The sequence below is a fragment of the Colossoma macropomum genome, unplaced genomic scaffold (assembly GCF_904425465.1).
Source record: "Colossoma macropomum unplaced genomic scaffold, Colossoma_macropomum, whole genome shotgun sequence".
Taxonomy (NCBI): domain Eukaryota; kingdom Metazoa; phylum Chordata; class Actinopteri; order Characiformes; family Serrasalmidae; genus Colossoma; species Colossoma macropomum.
Window position 1 is genome coordinate 6,357,570 of NW_023494794.1, and position 8,919 is coordinate 6,366,488.

Sequence of the window (8,919 nt, forward strand, 5' to 3'; positions counted from 1 at the left end):
AAAAGAAACTTGTTCAGTTAATGATAGCTCGTGTACTTTGGTAGCAACAACAACAACATTAATAACAATAATTATTATTATTTTTATTTTATATTTTTTATTTATTTATCAATCAATCAATCAATCAATCAATCATTTATTCTTCAGACTGATTAGCTTTATCCAAAGGGGACACTGTCATTTTAAAAGGAAATTCCACCAATTTTTCAAATGAAATTTTCTCCATAATTCAGTAGATAAGATGTTACCCAAAGTGGTCTGATGTGGAATGCTACATTGTGGATTAATTTATTTATTTATTTATTTTTTTTACAGTGATGTTGGAATGTGTGAAACTGGTAGTCACAATGTGTATATTACAAGAAATAAATGTATTCCCTATGAAAAGGACCAGTGAACCCAGTGTAGGTTTGTGAACGCATTGTTGATAATGTAAAAGCGATAAATAAATACATACATACTTTAGGTTCTGTTTTGCCATCCGATCCTGCCTACACCTCTCCGCCATGAATGGATTTAAAGAACTATGTTTTAGACCAAAACCTATATTTTTAAAAACTTTTGTTTTAATAATTTCATGTAATGTAGACTTGCCTCACAGAAAGTGAGGCAGCTTTAGAGGCTTGAGCCATCTGGTTCCTTTCACCACTGCTGTGGACAATGTGGAAAATTCTGACTCAAGTTTTTCTAGAATGGAGCGTTTTACATCAAAACACTCTGAATGACTTTGTTATTTTTTGTCACTACGCTCCACCAGAAGAGCCTGTGTCTTACGTTTTGGTCAGTTTCATAAGGGTTTGGTTAGAGATGTTATAAAGGAAGAGACAGGACACTGGACAAAACAAAGTAATGCTCAACATGGCGTCTGTTTACGAGGAAAGTTCTGCCTCTCAATGAAAAGAGCCAATCAGCTTGCGGGTAAAGCCTCAAACAGAAAATGCGCCCTCTCCTTGAGAAGAAAAACGCATGCTTTCTGTGCATTATTTGAGGCAAATACTAAAAACTGTTTATGCTGTTTTTGTCAGATTTGACCAATGATTTTAAATATGAAATGTTAAAGAGGCTTTTAGTTTTGGATTTAGTAGTATCTCTCCATTAAAAGAGATAGGAGCTGTTAGTGCTGTATGACTAGAAATATCTGCAGGGGCCTTACCAGGATGGCCATCAAGTGGACAGATTTTCTATAAGGACTGTGGCTTAGTCCAGGCATGTCAAACTGGGGACCTTCCTGCCCAAAGTGCTGCGGAAATTAGCATTTACCCTCATTTAAAACTGTGAATTCAGTACATTCAGTTAAGGAACTGATGAGCTGAATCAGATGTTTTTCATGAGGCAGGGTGCTGAAGTCTGCAGTGTTTTGGCCCGCGAGGACTGTTGCCTGACACATGTGGTTTAGTCCAAAGAAGGAAGTACAGAAAGACTACTTCAGGCAGCTAGAGGTTACTGCACAAAGGAGGAGAAGCTCTGTGCTGCCTCACCAGACAGTCTCTGGCACTGAGGGCAGCAGATAATACAGACAGAACAAATATATATTTTTTTAATAATGCCTTATAAATTCAAATATCCGAACCACTGATTTCGGAATTCTTTCTCCTAAACCACCCATATGAGCAAAGAGGAGGCTAATGCTGCATTCAGGTGCTCCTCAGAAGGTTGTACATGCCAAATGGTTAACTAATAACACAGGAAAAAGCATGGAGAATGTCTGGAGAATACCTATTTCACTTTCACAGAATTATTTTTAGGCATCACTTTCAAGGCCAGATTCATTGGTTCTCACAGTGAATGGTCACATACTTACTTCACATCTGGTAAACACAGCTGAATTTTTCACTTGGGAACAAAGCTTCATTGGTTGTCCGTGGACAGTTTACTAGTTGGACAGCTGGTATTTCCCAATTTCCTCTAAAGACAAATGAGTTCCAGAGACAAATGAGATGAAAATTATTCTCCATCTACGCTCACAGAAAGCTGAAATATTTCTTAGACACACAGAAAAGCTGTAAAAGAAAAAAAGATCTCACACTTACATAAATATAATTCAGCGGAGGCTGGAACAAGATGAGTCAGAGACAAAAGAGTTAAGCCATCTGTGAGACAGTAAAAAAATCGGAGGCTTGTTTCTCAGGAGGTGAGTCTCATACTGATTATGAGTCTCACACTAACTACGCCGAGGAGAAGTAAATGAGATTAAGAGGAGATCCCATTAAGAATATTACTTCACAACACATTGTGTTGTTCTCTGGCTAATTAGAAAGAAAGTTTTTAGTGAGGAGAAAAGTGCTGGCAGTGTGTGCTTCTAGTTCTGTGAGTTTCTGTATACACTAGATGCCCCAGATCCCATATGAACCTAATGAGATCACTGTAATCTATTCTACAGCTTATTCTTAAAACCCTCTTAGCAAAGCATTGCCAAGTGAGGAGTGCCAAGAGCACACAGCCCCACTAACATGCTAGAAGTTCGAGCAGACTATGCTTGAGTATCAGAATCAGAATTAGACTTTATTCTCCAAGTATGTTTGCACATACATGGAATTTGTCTTCAGTTACACAGTAGTTCAAGGTTACACAGTAACTGACTATAGATGTTTAACATACCTGAGTTCTACAATACTTATGCAGTGCCATAGACAACCATATCAGAGTTCTACAACACTTATCCAGTACCATAAATGTCCATACCAGAGTTCTACCACAATGTTACAGTACTATAGATTTCCATACCTAAGTTAGGTTAGAACTAAACTCTGCTGAAAGGCAGATCTCCAGGAGGAGGGCTGGTGACCATGGCTCTACAGAGAACAAACATCTGCATATTTTAATGCGCAATTACGTAATAAATAAAACAAATAAAAACAAAGTGTGGCCTCTGCGTCACACATTATACAGTGTGGGACACTGAGCATGACTTTCATATAGTGTTTCCATTATTTTTTACACCACCAGTACATACTGTAGTGTAATTTTCACCAGCTTTATAGTAGGATTGTTTTATCATATCGTGGTGAGTAATCCAGCCTGCCAGCTGTAGTGATTTCTGTTTGGGACTTTAAACAAATGGATATCTTAACACATTCTTCCCTGAAACACTAGTGAATTTGGTGTGTCAGCATATTGGCATCAGTATGAAGAAAAAAAATGAAATCTATAAGTATGCAGGAAATGAGCAAACATAACTTAATTCCTTCCACTACTTTGTTACTGTGCTTATTCAAACAAGATGGATGAGCAGCGATGTTTTCATCACAAGTTTGCTGTTCTGGGAAATGTGTTTGAAAGTGAATTATTCCTTCAATTCATGTCTTGCTCATGGTCCAAAACCACAGTTTGGATAACACGGGTATGCATTTAGGTTCCAGTAAGTTAGCCACCGTGTGCAAATCTTGTTTCAAGCTCAGTACTAACTGACCTTTTCACCTGGTTAATTTATGTCCTTGGTCATACTGAGCACAATTCATCATGCCATACCATTTAAATAACAAAATTCTTCATTTGCTTTAGTTTTCATCAAAATATAACAACGTTTGCCTGCCACTAAAATGGCTACTGCTTTTTGATGAGGTCACCATGCACCAGCAGGTGGGGAAAAATAATATTAACCAATAATATCATGTTTCACCTCCCCTCCCACCACCCTCACCTATCATTTAGCCAACACTCAGCTATCTCAGAGACCCTGGCTACGTCCAGAAACCCTGAAAGTTGCTGAAAACCAATTTTGTGACAGCTGTCTGAATAACAAAGGAGACGAGAGAAGTCGCTTCAAACACCAGTCGAAGCAGCTTCCAGCAGAGGATACAGCAGTGTATGCTGTCCAGGACGTCTTTTACAGATATTAGAGTGACATCACTGCAGATATGCCCAGGACGGACAAACATGGAGCAAACGGAACTGTACTTTAAGTTCTGTTTTCAATGGATTTCTAGAAATATCTGTGTTGTGCATTTTGCACTTTGTGCACAACAAAAAAGGGAATAGAAAACCACACAAATGTGAATAGGCTGGCTCTGTGTAGCAGCTGAAGGACTGCTTTCAAGCAAATGTTGTGATAGGCTCATTTCATCAATAGTCAACATCAAATTTAATGACGTTGAAGGGATTTAGCTGTCCCATTTTCCCAATGTCTGATCGTTCTCTCTATTCCTCCTGCTCCTTTCCTCTCCTTGATTCCTCCATGGTTTTCCAGGATAGAAGAGGAGCAGTAGGAACAGAGATGGAGTACAGGAGCAGCCGCAAAATGTTATGATTTTCTATTCTTAAACTCTCTTTGCATTACTGTATTATACACTGTATAAATAATCAAAAGTACTGTAAAATGTAATGGTTGATACCTTTTTTTTAAAGTTTAAATTCATGTCAATAAACCTTACTCATACTGCATTTTATCACTGCTGTTGTTAATTTACTGAAAAATAAATTCAAAGAAATTCATTCAAAAACATATGATCACCTTTATTTCACCAACATTTTTTCACAGACAGTGTTTATTTTAATGGCTGTTGCTGTTATTATTACAGTAAAATACTGTATAAAAATACTTCAGCAAGACTAGTTCAACTGATTTCTAGTAAAAGGCAGCATTTCTAAGAAATTAAATGTAATTTTACAGATGTTTACAGTCATTGAGAAAACAAACATTTACAGGTTTTGTCTGGCACCTCTGTTGCCAGAACCTTTTCCTGTTTTTTTACAGTTTTTTTTTATAGTGCACATTTCTATGATTTTAGGGTCAGTTGTTTACAATACAGACTTTGTGCATTTTGTCCTCACTGACACTGTCATAGATTTCATAATTTGGGTGATCTAACACTCTGTGAGAGCTTGAAGAGAAATAGAAAGCGTTTAACCGATTTCAGTTCCTAGGATTAAGTTAATACTGTGCTGTAGACTTACTCAGGCTGCATCAGATGTTCATACACAAGGCAAAGAGACAGCCTTACCACCAAGCAATACCAGAAGTGGAAAACCACTTCTTTCTTAGCGTGAAATCTCAGATTTAGAATCAAAGTGTCAGCATGTGAGCAAGCTGGCAGCGACTTTCCCACCAACACCTGCAAAGTGCAGACAGGAAAAAAAATAAAACACATTGTACAGACTTAGCTCCCCATGGTAACAAGGTATGATGGATAAATTTAGTCTTATGCAGTGGCGTAACTAGGATCTTATGAGCCTCAGTGCAAAAAAAAAAAAAGCCAAATGCCATGCCATTTGCTTGTTTACTTGCTATTGCTATGTCTCAACCAAGTTGCTACGCTAATTCCACCAATTAAAAAAAAATCTGCGTAATTCAGTTGCTGAGATGCAAAAAAGATGAAAATCTAGTTTGCTTCCAGTTTTGTAAATCATACACATTTACATCAAAACATATTCCATCAGTCCTATTGATAAATAAAAGCGCATAGTTTAGTTGAGGGCCCTCCAAAACAGATGGAGAATTTGCTTTTCTTGGCTACTGTGAAAAAGAAATGTTCCGATATCTGAGTCTCCTGTTTTGTCAACTTTTTTCACATCCATATTTTTCCATAATTAACCCCTCTTACCTTATAGTTGCCAGTCAGACTGGTTTTCACATCACGTTATGTTTTTTTTTAAGAATAAGAATTTAAATCAGCATTCTCCATGCAAAATATGATAAATGAAGATCCTTATTCTTCTGCAGTATATGGCCACAAGGGGGTGGCATTGATGTAGTCGTCCAGGGGGCATCAGCTTTGATGACTTCTAGGTTTGCTATTTTATTTGTTTTCCTGCTGGAAGACTAAATCTGCAGAAAGATGGACAGAAATTACACGTCACCAGTTCATATGTAGTTCACATTCTTAAAACAGAGGTGCCAAAAAGGGTTCTTTGGAATGCCATAGATGAACTACTTTAGGTTTCCTTAAGGAACTGCTCAATATTCTGTAAGGAACCATATTTGTAAATAAGATGTGTGAGCATGAAGAACCTTAACAGTGTTTCCATATAAAATGAAATATAATGTAAAAGTTCTATAGCAATTAAAGGATTTTCTTAGAACCACACGTCCAAGGCAAGAACTATTTAGGAACATTCATTTTTAAGAGTGTAGGCAGAAAAAGCACTAAGGTTCCTTGGCTTGGCCACACATTTTGAAAGGTTGAAAGGTCCATTAAAGGCTCTAATTAAAGCTGGTTCTCCTAATTGAACCTTTATTTTAAAGAGTCGAGAGTACAGACATGCTTCTATATCAACGTTCTCTGGAAGCATGACTACATGGCAGACTAGACAGTGAATCAAATATTAAATTAAACTAATATTAAATTTCGTAGGCTTGTCACCCTTTTCAGAGATGCCACATGTCATATTTCACCCTGAGACACAACAGGGGTCGAGACATTTTGAAATGCATGGGCCCATTACAGGATATCTAATGCATATGAATTTCAACTTGAGGGCGAATGGGGTCTGAGAGAAGAGAAATTGGCGATGGTGAAAGGTCAACCACTCCCAACGATTTGTATGCACGCTGTCAGACAAGCCCACCCAATTCGCTCACCAGAACCAGAGATGCAAAAAAGCAAAAAAAGCTTATGCAGGACTCTAGAGTTCGACGTATATATTTTACATTTTGCACTTGGATGACATATTTGAGACGTTGTGCACATTCGCACCTGTTACAGTCATAGCCCACATGATATAGCCCCTACATTAGTGTAAATACCCTGGGTATATATTTTCACTGTAGTAAGAAAATGTTGAGAGAAAAAAACGTACTAAACGGTAAATGGTCCATATCATGGAAAACCAAGTTTTCGTGACATATTTAAAATTAGAGGCGGATGTTATATGTAAATATAACCTCAAGAAGTGAACTCTTAAAAAAGATGGTTCCTTAGTAAAGACAGTGGTTCTATATAGAACCATGAAAACCATTTGCATGAGTAAATAATTCTTTGCATGGTAAAATGGTTCTTCAGATTGATGAAGAATGTGTTGTATATTGTATATATGCATATGGAACCTTGGGGCTGCTTCTCTGCAAACAGCACTGGGGCATTACAGATCACTGAAGGAAATGAACAGAGAGGAGAATTTAATCTCATCAGCCAAGAAACTGAATCTGAGGAAAAGATGGACGTTGCAACAAGACAATGGCCCTAAACATACAGCCAAAATAATTCAAGCTTGGTTTCTAAAACAGGAGATAAAGGTGCTTGCATGGTCAAGTCAATCTCCTGACCTGAATCCCATTGAAAATTTATGGAAGATGGTTTGCCAAGGGATAGGCTAAAATTGAACCACAATGCTGCAAAAAGCTAATTACTTCTTAACACAGACATCTCAAAGCTCTAATTGCCAACAATGGCTTTGCAGCAAAGTACTAATATAATTACTTTATGGTGTTTGAATATTCTTTTCCTCCCATTAATTTTGTCTTTGTTATGAATACATACTTTTTTGTTCATACTGATAAGTACAAATTCATGTGTGCAAATCTGAAGTAGACATACAGTATGCCCTGGAAGTAGGGGTGGGCAATATGACTTTTATCATTGTCGTGATAAACAGTATTTTCATATCATGTATATCATCAGTAATTAAAGAACACTGACCAACTGCATGCTTCCTGACAAAGAGAGCAAAATTAGTCCTGTTTAATTGGTTTTAGCACAGTACAGTATGTGAAATGCTGAATAATAAACAATGAATTCAAAGTTTTGGATTGTATTCAAAGTATTGTCGCTTTCCCAAAAATATATACATATTTATATAATGTATGTATACGATACGTGCATAATTGTGCACATTTGCATTTGTTACAGCGATAGCCTACAAGATATGTGATGTAAATACTGTAAATACATTCTGCTTACTTACTGTGGATAGTGTATCGCTTTGTAATACCAACTGTGACTGTGCCTTTGTATTATTCGTTTACTCTCTGCATTCTGTGTTGTTCATTTATGCACCATTTCCACCAAAAAATCCTCTGCATTCATGCAAGTATACGTGGCCAATAAAGTGATTCAGATTTTTTTCATTGTGAATGTTGTATATTAAATATGCATATCTTAAGACATATCTTCAGAATGTACCTATATCTCACTGTACAATCAAACAGAAGCCAGTGCCAGTACAAGCATTCTAGCAAATGAATAGGACTGTGATTTGCAAATATATTACAGCATGAGCAGAATTATTTAGGCCTCAGAAAAGACTGCTGACATCAGTTTCCACTGAGGGCAAACGAGGGGAGATCCCAGCGAGAGTTCAAATTAGAGAAACAGGATTTAGTGTCAGAGTCATGATGACCCAGTGTAACCCTTTGCCCCCATTAGCACTTCCCTGGCCTTCATTTCCAGCCAAAAGGTCAAGGATGGTGTTGCTGTGTGGCAGTATTGCCATCTTTCTTCCACAACTTTAACTTCTCCGGTCTAATCTAAGGGTGCCTTTTTATCGTTGGGAAAACCACGTGATTTTAAGTGAGAAAAAGAGAGAAAGCGTGAGGGAAATGATTGAAAGAGAGAGGAAAACAAGTAATCACACCAAAGATTACAAGCACAGTAATAGACCTGGCAGTTGAGAATCTAGTAGACGGAAGTAGCCAGACATTGCGTTCCTCTAATACAGATAGTGTCAGTTCCTAATTATATTAGTGGTTAATCTAACATATTTGGCCTTCAGTTTAGCTTCTGAACTCCTAACCAATGGGAGAGTTAGCTTGGCCATGCCTAAATCCCACAGAGTAAAATAAAACCTGATTTAATCATTTTCAAAAATACAACCCTTGTGTTTCCAACCAAAACTTAACAATGAAATAATGCAGAGTCTAAATACAAAAAGCATGACAATTATATTAAATCAAAATGGGACAGGGTAATTTAGGACTAGGAACAATAGCAAGATGGTAGCTATTACACAATGTTTATCTAACTAAATAGATACGTCAGGCTTTAG